The following is a 23,956-nucleotide window of genomic DNA, read 5'->3' as shown; positions in this document are numbered from 1 at the left end:
TCTCTCTTAGCATTCTCCTTACCTATCTGCCCCACTCTTTTTCTGTCTCTTTTCCTAGAGCCTTCTCCAGATAGAACCTTCTAATCTTAGGTGTTCCTCAGGGTTCTCCACTCACTCTATACACTTCACTTGGCCACTTCATCAGCTCCTATGGATTTAATTGCCATATCTATGCTTATGATTCTCAAACCTACTTTTCTTGCCCCAGTGTCTCTCCTGAACTCTAATCTCACATCTCCAACTGTCTTTCAGACATCTCAGACTGTATTCCAGTAGATATCTTAAACTCAATATGTCCAAAACAGAATTCATTGTTTTCCCCCCTATATCCTCCCTCATAGCTACCTTCAGTATTACTATAGTAGGCAACATTATCTTCACACTCCCTCAGGCTCACAACTTAGCTCTCATTCTGACTCTTCATTCTTTCTTACCTTTCTCCACCTATATTCAAAGTGTTGCAAAGTCTGATCAATTTCATCTTTGCATCATCTCTCCAATACCCTCCTTCTGCCCTTTGACATTGTCACAACTCTAGTGGAGGCACTCATTGCCTCTTATCTTGATTACTGAAAGAGCCTGCTGGTGGGTCTGCCTGCCTCAAGTCTCTCTTCACTGCAATCCATTCTCCATTTGGCCACTAAAGTGATTTTCCTAAAATGCAGGTTTGATCATGTCACTCTCCACCCCTCCCCCTCTCCACCCCACCCCACTCAATAAATTCCAGTTCCTGCCTATTGCCTTCAGGAACAAAACCTGAATCCTCTGTTTAGCATTTACAACTATTCAAAACCTACCTCCCCTTCTACCTTTCAAGTCTTCTTACATCTTACTCCCTGATACATATTCTTCAATTTAGTGATACTAGTTTCCTTACTGTTTCATAAACATGACACCCCATCTCTTGGCTCTGGGCATTTTCTCTGATTATCCTCCAGGCCTGGAATGCTCTCCATCTCCTACTGTGCTGACCTCTCTGTCTCCCTTTAAATCTGAACACAAATCTCACCTTCTACAGGAAGCCTTTCCTAACATCTCTTAATTCCTGATTTCTCTCTTTTAATTACTTCTTATTTATCCTGTATGTAGCATACTTTTTACATATTTATTTTCATGTTGTCTAACCCACTAGCTTGTAAACTTCTTGAGGGAATAGAAAGTCTCTTGTCTCTTTTTCTGTACCTAGAACTTATAGAGCTTGACAAATAGTTTGTTTTTATTAAATGTTTATTGAAAGATGAATAATTGAATTAAGAAAAGTGGTGGTCAGAAGCAAAACAGACTCTTGAGGAGGGGGCAGGATAAAAATAAAAGAATAAATATGAGAATTAGATGCAGAAAAATGCATAATTAAGAACCATGACTATGAATATGGATGGGTTGAACTCACTTATAAAAGGGAAGCAGAGAGCAGAATGGATTAAACATAGAATCCGACAATATATTGTATACAAGAAATACACTTACAATAGAAAGATACACAAAGAGTTAAAATAAGAAACTAGAGAAGAATGTAAGTTTTCAACTGAAGTAAAAATGTCAGAGGTAGCAATCATGATTTTAGAGAAAGGCAAAAACAAAAATAAACCTGATTATAGAGATTATAGTGATGTTACAGTTTGCTAAATGTACCATAGGCAACTGCTCTGGAAAACAAATTGGAACAGTGATCAAAAAAGCTACAAAATTGTGCATATACTTTGACCCAGAAATACCACTTCTATTCCCCAATGAGATAAAAGAAAAAATAAAAGGACTATCATAAGTGAAACTTAACAAAAAGGTAAACTGAGACATGTTTATCTGAGCAAGATAGCATTTTATTATCAAGGCCAGTAACCTGAGAATAAGATGGGTCAATGGTACCTCAATTTGCAGCCAAATGCCCTGGGGGAAATGATAGCTCCCCTTTTATAGGTTTTGTGGAGTGCAGAACAAAGAATATAACAGGGTAGGTGACATTATAGGGTTGATGGGAACATGATTGGTTACATAGCTGAGGTAAGGGAAACTACAATTAGTTGAAAATTTGTAATGAGAGGCTAGCAACAGCCACCTCCTTTCCTCTTGAGACTTAGGGGTGTTCATTGTTTGAGTCTACTTGCAAGGACAAAATTAAGGGCTCAGACTTCTTTGAATAGTAAACCAGACTTCATTGAAGGATAGCTTTGTGGTATAAAGATATTAGGCCTGCCTCCTTTATGACAATTCACACCCCCCATATGTACAAAAATACAGATAAGACTCTTTTTTGATGGCAGAGAATTGGAAACTGAGGGCGTGCCCATTAATTGGGACATAGCTAAACAATTGCCATATATGATTTTGATGGATTATTATTATGCTATAAGAAATGATGATGAGGATGACCAAAAAACTTGGGATCACTTACAAGAAAGAACTGATGCAAAGTGAAATCAGCAGAACCAGGAGAAAATTTTGCACAGTAATAACAATAATTTAAAGATATTTAGCTATGAAAGATCAATCTGATGATCTACCACAATTCCAAAGGATAATTGATGAAAAATCCTATCCATTTTCAGGTAGAGAACTAATTAACTCAGTGCAGATTGAAGCACATTTTCCCTTTTTTCCTTTTCTTATTTTTTCCCCTTCAGAATAAGGCTAATGCAGAAATATGTTTTGCATGACTTCACATGAATAATGGGTATTATGTTTCTTGCCTTCTCAATAGGTAGAGGAGGGACTAATTTGAGGGAGAGAATTTGGATATGAAAATAAAGATAGTGTGCATGAGATGATACAATTGTGAAGGCACTTGGAGGCTTATTTACAAAGTCATTAAAGGAGTGGAATGTCCAAAGGCAACGGAAAGATGTTAAACCTGATTAATAACAACACAAAAAAGTGACTGTTCAGTAGAAGCAATATCCTAACCCTTGTCCCCATGTAAATTAGGATAGTCTTTCCTTAAAAGATTGAGTCTATCTTCAAGACTTGATTGCTCAAGAGCCTAAAAGTTCAGGCTGCTGAGGTTATTTCCTACACAACAGTGACAAGGAGCTCCAGGACCTCCGATACTTAGATGGTGAATCACCATGGGAGGCTCAAGCAAGGGAATTTTCTTCAGCTGGATCAACTTGAGTTGTCCTTAATATGTTTTCTTGCCAATTATTCTCCTGCTGTGGTTAAGTAAATCTTTTTTGTTAACTGTTGTATGACCTACCATTATCTCATTTTCTTCCATTACTGAATATAAAGTACCAGTGATCTGGCCTGAGTCAGTCATGCCCCAAAACACTGCGAGAATATTGACAACAACAACAACAACATCCACAACAACAATGACTGCAATTATGAGTGTGACTATGACTACTACTACTTACATGCCTACTTTCTCATCTATTAAAAAATTTTAGGAAGGTAATCTGTATACTGAAGGCATCCAGAATGAGATTATTTATAGGGAACCAGCATGCTTCTGCAAATAATAATAAAAAAATGATTTACATGTTTATTGTCTCACAAGTTTTGGAAAGGAAGAGATAATATTTGATACCACTGTACTTGTTAGTTATTGAGTATGAAGAAGCATTTGACTAAGAAGAAACAGACATCCTAATAGTGTGTTCCATAACAAGCTCTCTCTGTCTCTGTCTCTGTCTCTGTCTCTCTGTCTCTGTCTATCTGTCTGTCTGTCTCTCTCTCTTTATCCTTCTGTCTCTCTTTTTCTCTCTTCTTCTTGAATCCTTGGACAATGTAATAACAGAAATAACTGTGTTCAATGGTCTTCCAATGACAAATATGAGGCAAGGCACAAAACAAAGATGTGTATGCTAACCAAAAGTATTTATTGTTGTCATGGAGAAGATCCAACTCAGAGCCTTGGTTCAGGAAGGCTGGTGGATCCTCCAGATGTTCTTATTTGTAGACAATATTGTGTCATTCTGTCAAGCACCAAGACAACACAGGACATTTTGTAGGAGATTTATAATCAATGAAACGAATTTGATTAATTCATCTATGTGGAAAAGAACAAAAGGATGAAAGGATCAATAATATCAGTTGCTTGGATTTCAACATGCATGTGAACGGACATCCTCAAGAGCTTGCCCAACAGTATCTATATCTCTATCTGTATCTGTATTTATATCTATCTGAGAGAGGCAATACAAATGGACAAGGAGCTGGGTCCAAAATTTAAAAGGACAGTACTCTGGATTGTTTTGGGGAAACTGTGACACTTTTTCACTAACTCCAAATATGTATTGATGAACCAGCTCTATAGTTTGTCTACTCAAACACTTAGATATGAATAAGAGGTACTCATTATGCACTTGACTTTTCCTGTGTTGTTAATTAGATTGATTGTGTGTGTGTGTGTGTGACCATACATTTCATTAATAATGACCTAAAATATTCTGTGTCTTGAGGCAATCAGAATGAGTTCCTCAATAAACAGAAATATCTACAAGACCTCATCATTTACTGGAAATTTTTCTTTGATTTGGACTTTGTGCTACAAAGACTCCATGAATAAAGCAAACACTTTTGATGAGAAGATGTCTTCCCATTTTATGCTTTACTTAATATAAATAATCCAACATTGATGGAACAAAGTTATATTTATTACTGAATCTTTTAAGATTCTTACATTATTCTTAGACATACAAAGGATATAATGTAGAGGATTACTTTAAAGGCATCATTTAGTTTCACACAATCAAATATTTTTTTTATAGTCAATAAAATGAATTCCAGTAGAATCTTGTATGCTCTATGCCTTTCAATGAGTTGGGTCATTGTAAAGATATTTGATATATAATATTATTTTTTTTCTCTTTATAAAATTTTATTTATTTATTTTTAGTTTTCAACATTCACTTCCACAAGCTTTTGAGTTTTAAATTTTCTTCCCCTCCCTTCTTTCTCTGCCCCCTCCCCAAGATGGCATACACTCTGATATAAGCTCTACATATACATTTATATTAAATGTATTTTCATATTAGTCATGTAAAGAATTAGAACCAATGGGAGGAACCTCAAGAAAGAGAAACAAAACAAACAAAAAAAGAAAACAACAACAACAACAAAGAAAGAGACTAAATGGTATGTTTCAATCTGCATTCAAACTCCATAGTTCTTTCTCTGGATGTGGACAGCAATTTCCATCATGAGTCTTTTGCTGTCATCTCACATCCTTGCATTGCTGAGAAGAGCCAATTCTATGAAAGTTAGTCATCACTCAATGTAGCTGTTACCGTGTACACTGTTCTCCAAACTCTGCTCACTTCACTTAGCATCAGTTCACATAAGTCTTTCCAGGTTTGTCTGAACTCTGCCTGCTCCTCATTTCTTACAGCACAATAGTATTCCATTTCATTCATATACCACAACTTGTTCAGCCATTCCCCAATTGATAGGCATCCCCTCAGTTTCCAATTCTTGGCCACCACACAAAGAACTGCTATAAATATTTCTTGTACATGTGTGTCATTTTCCCATTTTTATGATCTCTTTGGGATACAGACCTAGAAGTGGTATTGCTGGGTCAAAGGGCATGCACAGTTTTATAGCCATTTGGGCATAGTTCAAAATTTCTCCTCAGAATGGTAGTATCAGTTCATAAGTCCACCAACAATGCATTAGTGTTCCAATTTTTCCCACATCTTCTCCAACATATATCATTTTCCCATTTTGTCATGTTAGTTGATCTGATAGGTGTGAGGTGGTACCTTATAGTTATTTTGATTTGCATTTCTCTAATTAATAGAGATTTAGAGGATTTTTTCATATGACTATATATGGCTTTAATTTCTTCATCTGAAAACTGCCTGTTAATATCCTTTGACCATTTATCAATTGGAGGATGGCTTGTGTTTTTATAAATTTGACTCAGTTCTCTCTATATTTTTGAAATGAGGCCTTTATCAGAGACACTACCTGTAAAAATTGTTTCCCAGCTTTTTGTTTCCCTTCTAATTTTGGTTGCATTGGTTTTGTTTGTGCAAAATTTTTTTCAATTTAATGTAATCAAAATCATTCATTTTGCATTCTGTAATGTTCTCTATCTCTTGTTTGGTCATAAATTCTTCCCTTATCTATAATATTATTTTAAAAGCCTTCCTGTTCCTTTCTCATGACTTCCTCCTGGTTGTCTTCCATTAGTATGTAGATAGTTCTCTTATACAGCTACTCCCAAATATACATACTTGTATAATAATTCTTCATATCATGCAAATGATTTTCAGAATCATAAAATAACTAGTGTAAATCAACCATTACCATTCTTAAATAAAAATATATATCTTTTGATATCATGTAGCAAATAAGGTCATGCTCAAGTGGGAATATGCAAATTGTCAATACTGTTGGTTATTCATGCTTGCACATCAACAGAGTATAAAATATGTGTAAAGGTGTGTGTGTATGTTGGGGGGGATTGGGTTTAGGAACTGAAGGAAGTATATATTAAGAAATGTGACTGATTTTCTGAAAAACCTGAAGTCAACTCTCTGAAGAAAATTGACATGGAAAGATATACAAGCCAAGTTACACACATTAAGAAAGCAGCTCATAACAGATTTATAGAAATTAAAAAAGATCTTCAAAGTAAAAACATTTCAAAGCAATCTGCTTAGTGTATTTTATAGCTAAGGGGCTTGACATCTGTAGACAGTCAAATGCCTGTAGGAAGCTAAGAGGAATGTGTAAATTAGCAATACACAATTTATATTTATAAAATTTCTTGGAAGAAGTGAAACCATTATCAAAAGCAAAAGTTTCATGATGAAAGAAAAAAGTCAATAAAGATAATTCATATATTATTTGCTCTATTTATTCCAAATATTTTGTTGTATTAATAAAGAGGTAATATCTTTCACCTTATATTTTCCATTTAGAAAGATAAAGACCATAATGACAGAAATGTTCCTTTAAGAATAATAACTTATTAGTTAGGGAAGAGTAAAAGAACCTATATATTCTAAAATGTTTATAACAGCTCTTTTGTGGTGGTGAAGAACTGGAAATTGTAGAGATGACCATCAACTGGGAAATGGCTGAACAAGTTGTGGTATGTGATTGTGATGGAATATCTACTATGCTATAAGAAATGTGAGCTCAATGATTTTAGGGGAGAAAAGAAACGTGGAAAGACTTGCACAAAATAATGAAGAGTGAAATGAGCAGAACCAAGAGAATATTGTATACAGCAATATTGTTTTAAGCATGATTTTAAATGAATAAATTATTTTGTCTATCATAAATACCCAAATTAACTATAAAGGGCATATGAAGAAAGATTCTATCTGAATCCAAAGAAAGAACTGATAAATAGAAATATGTGCAGAAAAATTTTACATATGCCTTTTTGTGTCTAATGGTAGCCATCTCTAGGGCATAGTGATGGAGAGAAGCAAAAAAATAATAAAAATAAATTTACATGATAATTTTGTTGTATATTTAAAATAACAGCAAGTAGTGCATAGTAGATTTGCGGTTTCATGTACAATCATCTTTTTTATTTTACTATGTTATGGGAATGCTTGTTTTATTCCATAAATTAAAAATAAAATAAAAAAGAAATATTGTTGAACAATATCTTCAATTTTCTGAGATTTCTAGTCCTTGCTAAGCATTTTTGTTCTGTTCTTACCAATCCTATTAAAGGGGAAAAAAGATTGTTCCCATTAAAGGAAAAAAAAAGGAAATTAAAAGTTAAGCCTTATATCATTACTGGCATTGTAATCAGAGGACATAGGTCCCAATTCTACCTCTGATGTATTACCTGTCTGATCTTGGGCAAGTCAAGGCTCTTTGTCCCTCTGTTTTTTTTTAATCTATAAAATGAGGACCTCAGACTAGATTGTTTTCAATATCCCTTTCTGTTCTAAATCTATCATCCTGTCACCTAATCTTCTCACATATCCTAAGATATCATGATCTACCATCAGTAGCAGACTTGTTGATGCTTTGATCCTTCTCTTGCCCCTGACATAGCTTAAAGACAAATTCAAAAAATCCTTCTTTATTATCTAGTCTTATATATTTCTGGACTTTAATAAAAATAACTAGCATGTATATAGTGTTTTAAAATTTGCAAAGCACTTAATATACATTATCTCATTTAAATTGACATCAACCCTATAAGGTCTACGAGACAGGTATTATAATTATTATCATGTTCCATTTTGCAGAGGAAGAAATTCAGGAATGGTTTGCCATGGTCACACAGCTAAAAGATATCAGAAGCAAGATCTGAACCCTTATTCCATGTTCTATTCTATTCACTATATCATGCAGCCTCTCAGAACTATCCTGTACTTTTTTTATTCCTTCTTTCCATCTTCTATACATTTTAAAAGAATCAGTGATTATTTTGCTGTTCATGTAAATTGAGTTTTTTAAGTGAGACCACTCTTTGTTCCTCAATGGAAATCATTTCTGCTTCATTTTTTTTTCCTTCAGAATTTCCTTGACAGCCACCTATATATTATGGTCCAACTTCTGCAAAATATTAAGCCATTGATTTGAAACTCTCTCTCCTTTTTCTGAACCATTTATCACCTCTTTTCCAAAACTTAACATGCATATCAGATTATCCCTTGTTATCCTTTGATTGTGCAAAAGGAAATCTATGGAAAATTGTCACTCATCCCCAAGATTGTTATTATTTTTGCTACAGCAACCAGTTAGGCTTATTGATCATAATCAAGTCTAAGATAACTTTTTCCTTTGTTGCTTTTTCTACCTTCTGAAGAATGAAATTATCATTCATGCTTTGTTGTGGTGTGTGTGTGTGTGTGTGTGTGTGTGAGAGAGAGAGAGAGAGAGAGAGAGAGAGAGAGAGAGAAAGCATGAGCACAAGAATGAGAGATCTCTTACTAATTGAAGTCCCAGATCACCACAATGTAATTCTTTCATATCAGGTTTGTGACCTATTTTTCAAATTCTTCAATTACCATTATAACGACAATGTCTCTGTTTTTTTCTCCTCTCTACTGATCTCTGCCCAAATGCTCTCTACCCAATCTTGATCTCAGACAAAGCAAAAGCAAAAATAGATCTTATCAAAAGAGATAGGGAAGGAAACTACATCCTGCTAAAAGGCACCATAGACAATGAAGTTATATCATTACTAGACATATATGCACCAAATGGTATAACATCCAAATTCTTAGAGGATAAGTTCAGGGAGTTATAGGAAGAAATATATAACAAAACTATATTAGAGGGGGACCTCAACCTCTCTCTGAACTAGATAAATCTAACCACAAAATAAATAAGAAAGAAGTTAAGGAGGTGAATAGAATATTAGAAAAGTTAGGTATGGTAGACCTCTGGAGAAAATTGAATGAGGATAGAAAGGAATATAATTTTTTCTCAGCAGTACATGGTACACACACAAGCATTTACTATGTACTAGGGCATAAAACCTTACAGTCCAATCCAGAAAGGCAGAAATATTAAATGCATCCTTTTCAGATCATGATGTAATAGAAATTATATGTAATAAAGGGCCATAGAGAGATAGACTAAAAATAATTGGAAACTAAATAATCTACTCTTAAAAAATGAATGGGTTAAACAACAAATCATAGAAACAATCAATAATTCAAAAGAGTGACAATAATGAGACAACATACTAAAACTTATGGGATTCAGTGAAAGCAGTTCTTAGGGGAAGTTTTAAATCTCTAAATGCTTACATGAATAAAATAGAGAAAGAGCAGATCAATGAATTGGGTGTACAACTAAAAAAACTAGAAAAAGAACAAACTACAAATTCAAATGCTCTCTACCATTTTCCTCTCCTTCTGATTTCTTTACCAGAGTATGTGTTCTTAATACATGTTACTCGACCTCAACCCATCCCCTTTATCTATTCTGGATAATTTAGGCCCTCCCGGAGCCAAAATTCAGTCAAGTTCTATCCCTCCAAATCTCAGTGTTACTTATGAGATCAAATATGCAACCTTGAATTATGATATAGATGACATCTGAGGGTCCTCCCAATTCTACACCTATGATTCTATGTTTCAATTTGTCACCAGTCTCCAAGTGTTTCTGTCTATTTCTCTTCTTCTCCCACTCCTTCTGAAACCCATTCTACCATTTTCTTTCCAGAAATATTTTGTCAGCATGGCAGGCAGCAAGTCAGCTAAACATATAACTAATCTCAGGGAATTTTTAACTTTACAGCTATTAGGAAGATGTACTTCCATGTTCAACCTCCAAAAGGTTCAATATTTGTCATTATTTCTGATTATAGTAGTTAAGGATAAAGAAAAGCATGGCTCATATAAACAAAAAAAGAATCAAAACCATCCCATGAATTATGATCAAGTATTTAGACAGATCCCTGTGTAAGGCACAAATTAGCTATTAATGTCAGAAGAAAAATCCAAGAAATTGAAAGAGAAGGAAGAAATAACTTACCAGATGGATTTTAACAGCTTTACTTATGGTTTAAAAATACAGAAAGCCTTCCTTGTCAGAATGATGACTAGCCTCTTTTCTACTAGACCACTTCAGTAGCATCTACACTAACCATAAAATATTAGATGATTACATTTGCTGAAAACTCTAGGAAGATGGGCTAGAAGATAATGATAATAAAGGCTGATATTTATATAGTCCTTTAGGGTTTACATAGAACTTTACATATATCATTTCATTTGAACCCATAAGTATTATATCCTTATTTTGCAGGTAAAGAAATTTAGGCTCAGAGAGACACAATGATTTACCTAAACTCATGCTACTAGGAAAGAGCAGAGCTGGGACTCAAACCCAGGTCTTCTGACTTAAAATCCAATGCTTTTCACACTGCAATATATCTAAGAATAGTTCATTTATATGTCACTTTGTGGTTTTCAAAATTTTTTTGCTTACAATTTCATGAAGTAGGGAATGGGAATACAACAGTATTTGTATTATGGATGAAATTGATCTTCAGAAAAGTGAAGTGATTAGATGATGGCCATCCAGCTAGTGAGCTATGGCACTCACCTGTACTTGCTTTTTAGCAAGTACCAAGGCTGGTCACCCTAGATTCTTGCTTAAAGAGTGAAGTCCAAGTTTAGAATGGAACTGAGGACAGAAAGCCTTATTTAAGGCATAGTCACTACTTCTGACTCTGATTTCCATACTTTCAGATCCATGATTGCTGATGTTCTATATTCTGGGGCTTTGATTCCCTGATGCTTTGGATTAAAAAGCCAATTGTGAAATGAGTCAGAGAACATGGTTCCAGATTCCAGTTCTGCTACCTTTTACCTGTGTGCACCTGAATTAGTAACTTTACCCTGTTGTCACTGAGTTTTTTCAAAGATAAATAATGAGTAGGGATTAGATGATTTCTAAGGTTCCATCCAGTTCAAAATTCTATAATCCCTCAGTATTTATGGTATTAGTTTTGCACAACTTTTGTTGCTATGGGTAATGGATTAGATAGCATTCTGTCAATCAAAAAGAAAAGCAAAACAAAACCTCTAGAAACAGGCATTTCTATTATCCTTATAACCTATTTATGAAAAAAAAAGGTACCAGAAGCACTACCATAGCGGGGCAGTATTGTTCCCTTTGAGTGCCAGCTTTCTTTTTTTTTTTTTGCTTTTAGGTAGTTGAGGTTAAGTGACTTGTCCAGGGTCACACATGGATTTGAACTCAGGTCCTCCTGACTCCAGGGCTGGTGCTCTATCCACTGCACCACCCAGCTGCCCCATGTGCCAGCTTTCTAACAAAGACCAGTCTATATACTATTTTGTGCTCTGTGATTATTTCTGGGGTTCCATTATAACACAATTTCTACATAAATGCCTAATTATTCACCTATATGGTGTGATATGAAAGACATTTTAAAGCCCTACTCCTTATACATATATGTTTCTCAGGAACATTGCCTAAATTTCCAACCATTAGAACCATTCCAATGATTTCCAACCTCATCTCTTGAGGTTAAGACTTCTTTGTTACTTATACCTATAGGTATAGTAACAAGTAAAGTAACAAAGAAGTCTTAACCTCAAGAAATGAGGTTGGAAATTGTTGGAATGGCACCATATAGGTGAATAATGGGCCACAGATTCTTCATCTATGAAATGAGGGAAATGTAGTAGATGATCTTGAGGGTTCATTCAAGCTCTATGTTCTCAAGCAATAGTCAATATTTAGTTTCTGTGTCCTACTCTCAGGTATTTTGGGTCTTTGAAAAGAATTAGAACAGTCATTCAGTGTTGAAAGTGATTTAACTTTATTTGGAACATTTTAGGGAAGGCAAAGTTTCTTAACTGGAGAAACTGGTAGCATTGGAAGAAGGCAAAGACAACAAGAGGACACTAGGGTAAAAAACAAATCCCCAAACTGGAGCAACTTCTTAAACCAGGGAAGCACTTGTCCCCAAACTAGGACAGGAACACACACTTTGAAAATGAAATGAAAAAAGGAAGGGATATAACCAGTGATGTCTCTAGAATCCCCGGGATAAGGATAAATGGTCCTTAGACTATGGGTATGGATAATAGTACTCCCTCATAGGTTCCTTGGATTGTAGAATATCACTTTTAGTTGCCAAATCCAATGGTCTTTTCTCAATCTTTATTTCCTTTTGTCTCTCTGCAGTTTTTTTTAACACTGTTAATCATTCTTTCCTTCTTGATACCCTTTTCTCCCTAGGTTTTAGGGATACTACTCTCTCCTGGTTCTCCTCCTATCTGACTGTTACTTCACTGTCTCCTTTGCTAGATGCTCTTACAGATGACGTCCTCTAACCAAATATGTCCTTCAGGGTTCTGTCTTTGGCCCTCTTCTCTTCTCTCTCTATCCTACTTTACCTGGTCATTTCATCAACTCCTATGGATTTATTTACCATCTCTATGCTGATGATTCTGAAATCTACCTTTCTTGCCCCAACCTCTCTCTTCACATCTAATCTCACATCTCCAACTTCCTTTCAAACATCTCAAATTAGATGTCCAGCACACATCCTAAACTCAATATGTTTAAACCTGAAGTCATTATTTTTCCACTTAAATCCTCCCCCACCCAATTCACTAGTACTATAGAAGGCAACACCATCCTCCCAGTCCCTCTACCTCATAAACTAGGACTCAGTCTGGTTCCTCACTAACTCTTACTCCCTTTCCCTCCCACCAATATCCAAGATGTTGCTAAGGCTGGTCAATTTTATCTTTGCAACATCTCTTCAATATGCTCCCTTCTGTCCCTTGACATTGCCACCACTCTAGTGCAGGCCCTCATCACCTCATGCCTTGATTACTGAAAGAGTCTGCTGCTGAGTTTGTCTGCCTCAAGTCTCTCTGCACTCAAATCAATTCTCCATTCAGCCACTAAAGTGATTTTCCTAAAATGCAGGTTTGATCATATCATTCACCCTACTCAATAAACTCCAGTGGCTTCTTGTTACTTCCAGGAGCAAATATAAAATCCTCTCTTTGGCATTCAAGGCCCTAACTAGGTCCCTCCTATCCTTCCAGTCTTCTTACACCTTACTTCCCAACATGTACTCTTTTATCCAATGATGCTGGCCCCCTGACTGTTCTATGAACAAGACACTCTTCTTTTGACTCTTAGCATTTTCTCTAGCTGTTCAGCATTCCTAGAAAACTTTATCTTCTCTGTCCTTACTACTAACCTTCTTACCTTCTTTAAGTCCCAATACAAATCTCACTTACTACAGGAAGCCTTCCCTAACCCCTCTTAATTGCAGTGCTTTCTCTGTTTTATTTATTTCCTATTTATCCTACATATAGCATGCTTTTTATATATTTGTTTGCATGTTGTCTCTCCCATTGGATTGTAAGCTCCAAGAGGGAAGGGACTTATTTTTTTTGCCTTTTTTTGTATCCTCAGTCCTTAATGCCCAGTACCTTGTATGTGTTTAAAAAATGTTTATTGTTTGATTGATTGATCATTAGACTAATCCCCACTTCTCCTTGTCCCATGGGATGCACCTCAGAACTATTAATCCATATGTAAAAGTAGATTGCAAATGTTGAAAAGAGGAAGTGTTTCATATTGAATAGAACATTTGACTTAGAGTGAAGACCAGGCTTTGAATTTGTGAATCAATAATATATTATATAAAAGCACTGCATAATCTCTGCTACATATGACCTGGGCTAGAAGAACTGGTCCTTCCTACCCTAAAATAATACCTTGAAACCATATGGTGAAACCAGGTATGATGTGAACTGGCACTGGAGTCAGAACTTGAGTTCAAATCCTTACTCTTATACTTACTACTTACTTATATGAATGTGGGTAACATGCTTATATCTCTAGGTTTCATTTTTTTTTATTTTAATCAATAAAATGAAGCATTAGATTCTACAGCTTCAGCAGTACATTCCAACTTTATGTTTATAATGTTGTTGTTCAGTTGTTTAGTCATGGCTGATTCTTCATGACTTCATGTATCATACTGTTCATAAGGTTTTCTTAGCAAAGATACTGGAGCGGCTGCCATTCCCTTCTCCAGCATATTAAGGCAAAGAAGATTGTGACTTTCCCTGGGTCACACAATTAATGTGTCCAAGGCCAGATTTGAACTCGGGTATTCCTGACTCTAAATTCAGTGCTTAATCTACTGAGTCAGCTAGATGCCTCATATCTATGATGCTATATGTAAACCATTTTGCAAACCCCAAGGTTTTATATGTGTTATTATTATTATTATTATTTATGTAATGCCAATGAGATGTTTTCAGAAAATGTGGGAAGAATTATATGAAGTGATAAAACTAAATGAGCAGAACTAGGGAAACATTGTATGTAGTAATAGCAATACTGTAAGGATGATTAATTGCGCAAAACTTAGCAACTCTGATTAAGACAATGATCCAAGACAATTAATTCCAAAGGACCCATGACGAAAAATTCAATCAACTGCCAGAGAGGGAGAACTGATGATTTCTGAGTGCAGATGGAAGCATACTTTTTTCCATTGTTTTTATGTTTCTTGCTATATATTTTTTCCCAATATGGCTAATATGAAATATATATTTTACATGACTTCATCGGTAAAATGTATATCATATTATTGCTTTCTTAATGAGTGGGTGAGAGGCTGGAGGAATGGAGAGAAGGTGGAACTCAAAAAATTTTAAAAAACAAATAAAAATTATTAGAAAAAAGAATTTGGATAATATGTCATTTGGTGCATATATGTTTAGTATTAATATTACTTCATTGTCTATGGTACCTTTTAGTGAAATATAGTTTTCTTGCTTATCTCTTAATTAGGTCTAATCTTTGTTTGTCTGAGATCATGATTGCTATCCATACCTTTGTTTTAAGCTGATTCATAATAGATTCTGCTCCAGCCTGTTATTTTAACCCTGTGTGTCTCTTTTTTTAAACTGTTTTTCTTGTAAACAAACAAACAAAAAGATTGTGTTCTGGTTTTTAATCCATTCTACTATACACTTCTGTTTTGTGGGTAAATTCATTCCATTCACATTCACAGTTATGATTACTAACTGTGCATTTCCCTCCATCCTATTTTCTTCAGTTTATCCTTCTCTCTTTCTTTCTTCTTATCCTGCCCCTCCTTACAAGTCTGGTTTGTCTCTGACCACTGCCTCCCTTAATCTGCCCTTCCTTTTATTGCCTTTCCTTCCTCTAATGACCTTTTCCTCCTACTTTCCTGCTGGGTAAGCTAGATTTCTATACACAGCTCTGTGTGTGTGTGTATGTGTATGTTTTCCTTCTTTGAACCAATACAGATAAGAATAAGTTTCAAATGTTGTTGCCTCTTCACCACCATTTTTACCTCTGTTGTAAAAGCTTTTTTGTGCACTGCTTTTATGAGAGAGAATTTTTCCCATTTTTTCTTTCCTTCTCTGAGTACATCCTCCTTTTTTACCTATCCATTTTTTGAGATCCTCCCTACATGAGTGACACGCTCCTATGTCCTCCATCTATGTATCTTCTTTCTAAATGTCCTAATTATGGTAAAGTTAATTGGAGTTACATGTATCATCTTCACATTTAGAAATGTAAGCAGTTTAACCTTATGGAGTCACTTATGATTTCTCTTTCATGGTTACCTTTTCATAATTCTCTTGGGTTTTATATTTTTGAAAGTCAAATTTTATATTCATTTCTGATGTTTTTATCAAGAATGTTTGAAATACCTCAATTTACTTAAATATCCATCCAGCCCCCTTCACCACTCCTCCCCCCCCAAATGAGTGATTATATTCAGTTTTGCTGGGTAGGGTATTCTTTTTTTTTTATTTGTAGCTCCACTGACTTTCAAAATATTATTCCAAGTCCTCTTCTCCTTTAACATGTTAGCTACTAAAACTTGTGTGATCCTGACTGTAGCTCTATGGTATTTGAATGGCTTCTTTCTAGCATTTTCTCTTTGACCTGGGATTTGTGGAGTTTGACAATAATATTCTTGTGAATTTTCATTTTGAAATCTGTTTCAGGTGATGATTATTTGATTCTTTTAATTTCATTTTACTTTCTAATTCTAAGATATCAGGGCAGTTTTCCTTTATAATTTCTTGAAATATACATTTTTTAGACTCTTTCTTTGATTATAACTTTTATGCCATTCAATAATTCTTAAAATAGCTCTCCTTGAGATAATTTATTTTTTATCTCTATTGTTTTTCATATATTTCACATTTTCTTCCATTTTTCATTCTTTTGATTTTGTTTTAATGTTTCTTTATGTCTCATGGGTCATTGGGTTCAATTTGTCCAATTTTCATTTTTAAGGAATTATTTTTATTCTGTGAGTTTCTGTACCTCTTTCTCCATTTGGCCAATTCTAATGTTTAATGAGTTATTTTTCTCAGTGAAGTCTTGTATCTCTTTTCCCTTTTGGCTAATTTTATTTTTAATATATTATTTCCTAAGTATTTTTTGTGTCTTTGCTAAATGTCTTTGGTGCCAATCTGTTAAATGTGTCTTCATAATATTTTACATCATTCTCATTTTTTTCCCATTTCCCCTCTACTAATCTTATTGAATTTTTAAATCTTTCCTTAGCTTTTCCAGGAATTCTTATTGGAATTGTGTTCAATTCACTTTTTCTCCATTGTGAGGCTTTGCTTGTAGTAGTTTTGACACCAGTGTCTTGTTCTGAGTTTGTTTCTTGATCTTCTTGTCATCATAGTATCTATTTTATGGTTCAGTTCTTTTTTTTTTTGTCATTGTTATACTTTGCTCATTTTCCAGCCTATTTCTTGACTCTGAACTTTATGTTAAAGTTGGGTTCTGTTCACAGGTGGGTGTGGGGAAACATTTTCCCTAGCTTCAGGATTTTTCACCTTGCTGTTTTCTGAGCTAGTTCTTGGGGTTTGGAAGTTTTTAATGCTTCCAAGATGGAATGATCCAGAGATAGGTTTTGTCACTGTTTTTTGCAACTACAGTCAATACTTCCTCTCAGTGACTCTGCTCTCTTGGGACAACAAGTGGTACTGCTCCTCAGAACTCTTGATTTCTTGTGATCAAGGGTGATCACTCTTCATCCTGGCCCCTGATTGCTTGTGTCTGCAAGCATTCCTCTTTGATCTGGGAATGTGACTAAGAAGTAGGTATAGGCAATTATGTTACAAAACAATACCCTGTCCTGCACTCAGTAGTAGCAAGGGACTCTCCCGTGATCTCATTCTGATCAGTCACCAAATTCCCTTAATATCTCTGGTTTTAGAGCTTCTAAAGCTGCTACTGTGACTGTTAAAACCTCCAACACCAATCACTGGTGTTGCTACCAAGTGGACTTTGAGTCATTCACTTCCATAGTGTTACATACCTCTTCTTCCAACCTCCTAAGTTGTCTTGGGTTAGAAAAATGTCTTAAGGATGTCCATTATCACCACTATTGTTCAATATCATACTGGAAACATTAATTTTAGCAATAAGAGAAGAAAAAAATTGAAGGAATTAGAATAGGTGAAGAAGAAACAAAGCTATCACTCTTTGCAGATGATATGAGGATATACTTACAGAATTCTAGAGAATCAAATAAAAAACAACTTGAAATAATAAACAACTTTAGCAAAGTTGCAGGCTATAAAATGAACCTACATAAATCAATGGCATTTCTATATGTTACCAACAAAGCTCAACAGCAAGAGATAGAAAGAGAAATTCCATTTAAAATTGCTGTAAACATTATAAAATATTTAGGAGTCTACCTCCTGAAAAAACCCAAGAACTCTATGAATACAATTACAAAATACTTTTCACACAAATAAAGTCAGATCTAAATAATTGGAAAAACATCAGTTGCTCATGGGTAGGCTGAGCTAATATAATAAAAATGACAATTTTACCTAAGCTAATTTACTTATTCAGTGCCATACCAGTCAAAGTGGCAAAAATTATTTTATAAAGCTAGAAAAAAATAATAACAAGATTCATTTGGAATAAGAAAAGGTCCAGAATATCAAAGAAACTAATGGAAAGAAATGCAGGGGAAGGTGACCTAGCCATTCCAGATCTTAAATTGTATTATAAAGTAGCCATCATCAAAACTACTTGCTACTGGCTAAGAAATGGAGTGGTGGATCAGTGGAATAAGTTAGATATGCAAGACATAGTAGTCAATGTTTATAGTAATCTACTATTTAATAAACCCAAAGACTCCAGCTTCTGGGATAAGAACTCACTATTTGACAAAAACTGCTGGAAAACTGGAAAAGAATATGGTAGAAACTAGGCATTGACCAAAATCTCACACCATATACCAAAACAAAGTCAAAATGTTTCATGATTTAGATATAAAGGCTGATACTGTAAGCAAACTGGGAGAGCAAGGAATAGTTTACCTATCAGATTTATGGAGAACACAAGATTCATGACCAAACAAGAGATAGAAAACATTATGAAATGCAAAATGGATAATTTTGATTACATTAAATTGAAAAGTTTTTGCACAAATTCAATGCAACCAAGATTAGGAGGGAAATAGAAAATTGGGAAAGAATTCTTACAACCAATGTCTCTGATAAGGGCCTCATTTCTAAAACATATAGAGATTTGAGTCAAATTTATAAGAATACAAGTCATTCCCCTATTGATAAATGGTCAAGTGATATGAACAGGCAGTTCAAGTCATCTATAGTCATATGAAAAAATGCTCTAGATCACTATTGATTAGAAAAATGCAAATCAAACAACTGTGAAGTACCACATCACACCTATCAGATTGGCCAACGTGACAAAACAGGAAAATGATAAATGTTGGAGAAGATGTGGGGAAATTGGAACACTAATGCATTGTTGATGGAGTGGTGAAATGATCCAACCATTTTGGAGAGCAATTTGTAACTATGCCCAAAGAGCTATAAAAATGTGCATACCCTTTGACCCAGTAATAGCACATCTAGGGCTATATCCCAAAGAGATCATACAAATGGTTAAAGGACCCACATGTACAAAAATATTTATAGCAGCTCTTTTTGTGGTGGCAAAGAATTGGAAATTGAGGGAATGCCCATCAACTGGGGAATGGCTGAACAAGTTGCGGTATATGAATGTAATGGAATAATATTGTGCTATAAGAAATGATTAACAGGCTGACTTCAGAAAAATCTGGAAAGAGTTGTATGGTCTGATGCTTAGTGAAGTGAGCAGAACCAGGAGAACATTGTACACAGTAATAGCCATGTTGTATGATGACTAACATTGATAGACTTAGCCCTTCCCAGCAATGCAAGGATCTAAGACATCTCCAAAGGTCTCATGATGGAAAATGCTATCCATATCAAAAGAAAGAACTATGGAATCTGAATGCTGATAGAAGCCTACTATTTGCTATTTTTCTTCTGTTTTGTTTTGTTTCCTTTTTCTGGTGGTTCCTCCTATTGGTTCTAATTCTTCCTTAGAACACCACTAATGTGAAAATATGTTTAATAGGAATGTATATGTATAGTCTATATCAGATTATGTGTAGTCTTGAGGAGGGAGGGGAAGAGGGAGGGGGAGAAAAATTTAAAATTCAAAAGCTTATGGAAGTGATTATTGATAAATCAAAATAAATTAATAAAAAAGAAAAAGAAAAATGTCTCACCCAAACCTTTTGTTGGTTCTGTGGTTCCAGAATTCAATTTTAAGTGTTATTTTAGAGTTGTTTGGAAAGTTGTTTGGAATGTTGGGAGAGCTCAGCTGTTTCCTGTACTCTGCCATCCTGTTACCATCCCTAGAAATGTCAGAATAATATACTTTCTAGGGGAACATCAAAGTCAATAAACCTAAACACCATAACCAACAAATAATATAATAATTTATCCCAGAATTCTACATTCAGAAACAAAGCATGTCTTGAAAGAATCCATAGATGCCCCCCCCAAAAAAAGAGAAGAAAAAAGGACAATAAATCTGTGCCACAAGTTCCTAGACAAATAGTGATTAAAATCAACCAATTTAATGATAAAGAACAAATTTTTCAAGTAAATAGGAGAAAGACCTTCAAACATAATGAAATTTAATTTGAATATTACAAGACTATGCAGAAATAAATGGAATAATACAATTCTAACATCCAAGGAAATTAGAATGCTATCCAAAATCACATACTCTAAAAACTGAAAGTAATCATCAGTGAAAATTATGAACATTCAAGTGAGCAGTCATATAATAGGAGACTTTCTTAGCAGGAAAGTTAGACAAAAGGCAGCAGATAGTAATGGATATAGTCCAGGACTCCTAACCCAAGAGCCTTAGGAATAGCAATCCTTTTATAAGAGTGACCACAGCCACCATCCTGGGAAACTGCCTCTCTGGAAATGAAGCCTATCAAGTATTCCTGAAGGTGCTACAGTCACAGCTACTGAAGACCCAGAAAATAACGTTCTTGCCAGCAAATTCCTTGTTACTATGAATTGGTTGGTTCACAATCAGAAAATGATGATTTGATCATCAGTGGAAATGACAACAGAGAAGACGCATTACTATCTGCTTTGCTAAGGTGCCCTAAATACAATGGAAACTGTCCATCTGGCTTGCCACTGAAACTTCCCATGTCTGGTTTTTGTTTGTTTGTTTGTTTGTTTGTTTGTTTGTTTTTATGAGCTCCTTGAGAGTAGGACCTTTCCTTTCCATTTGTATTCCTAGAACTCAACACAGAGCTTAATAAATGCTTCTTTATTTATCATCAATTTATTATCACTATCATTCATTCATAACTGCAATTAAGAAGTCAAAATCAATTATATCAAGATGCTACAGTAAATCCCCATTCCCTTAGGTAAGACTGATTTAGAATGAATAGTAATTCTAGTGAGGCTATTCTGAAGTTTACACTTGCACCATTTCAATCAAGCCAATCAATCTATTAATCAATAAACAGTATTAAGTGCCTTGAAGTACCAGATACTTTGCTAAACCCTAGGAATACCAAAAGGGGCAAAAGACAGGCCTTGCCCTCAAGGGGTTTACAATGTAATACAATCAACATGCAAACAAATACAAACAAAGCAGGCTAGATACAGGATAAATAGAAAATAACAGAGGGGATGGCAATGGGATTGAGGGGTTAAGAAGCAGCTAGGGAAATTGGACTCTAACCTTAAGTGTGCTACTAACCATCTGTGTTACTTCAGACAACTCATTTCCTTTTTCTAAGCCCATTTTGTTTCTTATGGGTAAAATATAGGGGTTGGAGTACATGATCTTGAATATCCTTTCCATCTCTAACAGTCTATGGTACTATAATTTTGATACACACATACATTCATATATACATATACATATATATACATACATACATATATATATATATACACACACATACACACATATGGAGAGAGAGACAGACAGACAGAGACAGAGACAGAGAGAGACAGAGAGCTAGTCTCTAATGCTCATCCTTATCCCACTTTGAGTCTTGAAGCTTGGGCACTACCAGAGCTCAAGAGGTTTCTTGTATTATCAGAGAAAATTCTTCTGAAATAAGATACTCAGAACTGGAAGGGTTACAATATCAGCTAAGTTGAACTATCACTGGAAACTAGTTATATAAGGTCCTGCCAAAGCCTGCAACTCCTTCAGCAAGTGATATGTCAATTGGTACCTCTTGACTGTCAGACGATGTCTCATTGCTCAGTTATGGAGTTTCTGTAGATCAAAGTCTTCACCTGAAACTACTGGGCCATGATGAGCTTGGCACACTGCTTAGAGCTGATTGTACTCAGAGTGACTGATTATTGATTCAGGGCTTTCTGAAGCCAACAGCTCAGTGTCAGGAAAAGTGAAGGTTAGTTAAAAGTTGAAGATGAAAATAACTTTAATTCATATATGGATAGTCTCATATATCTAGGAGGGGGTAGGAGTGCCCACCATTGCTGTACATATTCATCCATGGTCACATCACTTGTTTTTAGAGGAGAACAAAACTGAACACAACCAAAAGAAGGTTTTTGGTTTTTGATTAATTTTTTGTGTAGATATGCCAGGTAAATAGGAATATTTTCTCTGGATTAATCACTATTCATCACCAGGAAACTACTTTTCCCTGCTCCCCACAACAAACAAGGAAAAAAACCACCTCTAACATATAGAGTGTCCCAAGATTCTTACTGAAATTTTAAGTTTTAATAGAGTAAAAGAACTATAGAATGACAGAGTTGAAAAGGGTCTTATAGGTCAATTAGTACATTCCTATTAATAAACAGAGAAAATTGAGGTCAAATTATTTTTCATTCTGGCAAGGAGTGTCAGAATTAACTACAACCTCAGAAAAGAAAATGGAATGACAACCAACACCACCACCAGACCATGTGGATGAAAAGCCTAATAAAAAGATCTGAAGGACTCAAAGAAATGTTAAGGATTAAATTTAGATTTCTTAGTGAGAAATTCATAATGCTTAGAATAGCAGCTGAAAAACCTAGATTAGACCACAAATTCTCTGTTTTTGTTTTTTGCTTGTTTTTAATATTGGAGGAAAAGGAACTAAAATGTTTGTTCATGTTACTCCCCCCCCAAAAAAGCTTGAAATCAAAATATTGCAAGATTGCAAGAATATATGAGCTATCTAAGGAAAGAAACAAGCATTTATTAAGCACCTATTATGTTCTAGGCACTGTGTTAAATACTTTACAAATAATATCTCTTTGATCCTTACAACAACTTTGGGAGGTAGGCACTGTCATTATCATCCTTATTTTACAATTAAGGAAACTAAAGGAGAAAGACATTAAGTGACTTGCTAAGAGTCACGGCTAATAAGTGTCTGAAGCAGCATTTAAATTCAGAGTTTTCTGACTCCTTGCTCAGTGGTTACTATCAAAAAATTTGACCTAGAAGACAGTATAATCAGATGATCTAAAGCAGAGGTATCAAACTCTAAGTTTATGTTGCCTGCCCACAACCAGATTAAAGGGTAATACAGGAAGGCTTATTAAAATAATTTTAAGAATACAACATTGAGGTAAAAGCAGTGACTTGTTTGAACGCTCCCCCAAACCCCTCCAAATACCTGTAAAAAAATGGCTCTAAACAAATTCTAAAGCATCAGAATGCACAAAAAGACCGAGTGAAACAAATTTTCAGCCCAAGACAACCTGAATGGTTGATCAGAAAGGTATATCTTGCTGGGTTGGGAGAGGAACATAGTTAGTCATGGGCATGCAGGCAAAACAAGCCTCAGCAAACCTGGATCAGGCCTCAGAGGACTAAATCACAGGCACCTGTGGTGGTTTCCAGACTTCTCAACCCATGAACACCAAAGACAGCTTAAAAGGTCAGTAGGAAAAGTCTGTGTTGTGGTGAGAGAGAAGCTCAGTTCCAGTCATCCCCAAGCACAGCCCCAGGGTGGTGGCTGCTTCTGGAGCTTCCAGCCCACAGACTGAGGGGAAACTGAGTGGCTTATCAGAGGGGTATTGCAGGGATCTCTTTGCTGGTGCAGGATTCTCTTGCTTTGCCCATGCTTGGACCTGGGGCGAGGAGGAGTGCTGGCGTGGTAGAGCTTGTAGTGGCTGTGGAGAGAGAATTCTCTTCACAGTTC

This window comes from Vombatus ursinus, unplaced genomic scaffold, assembly GCF_900497805.2.
Source record: "Vombatus ursinus unplaced genomic scaffold, bare-nosed wombat genome assembly UNPS02010548.1, whole genome shotgun sequence".
NCBI classification, from domain to species: Eukaryota; Metazoa; Chordata; class Mammalia; order Diprotodontia; family Vombatidae; genus Vombatus; species Vombatus ursinus.
This window is presented reverse-complemented; position numbering follows the sequence as displayed.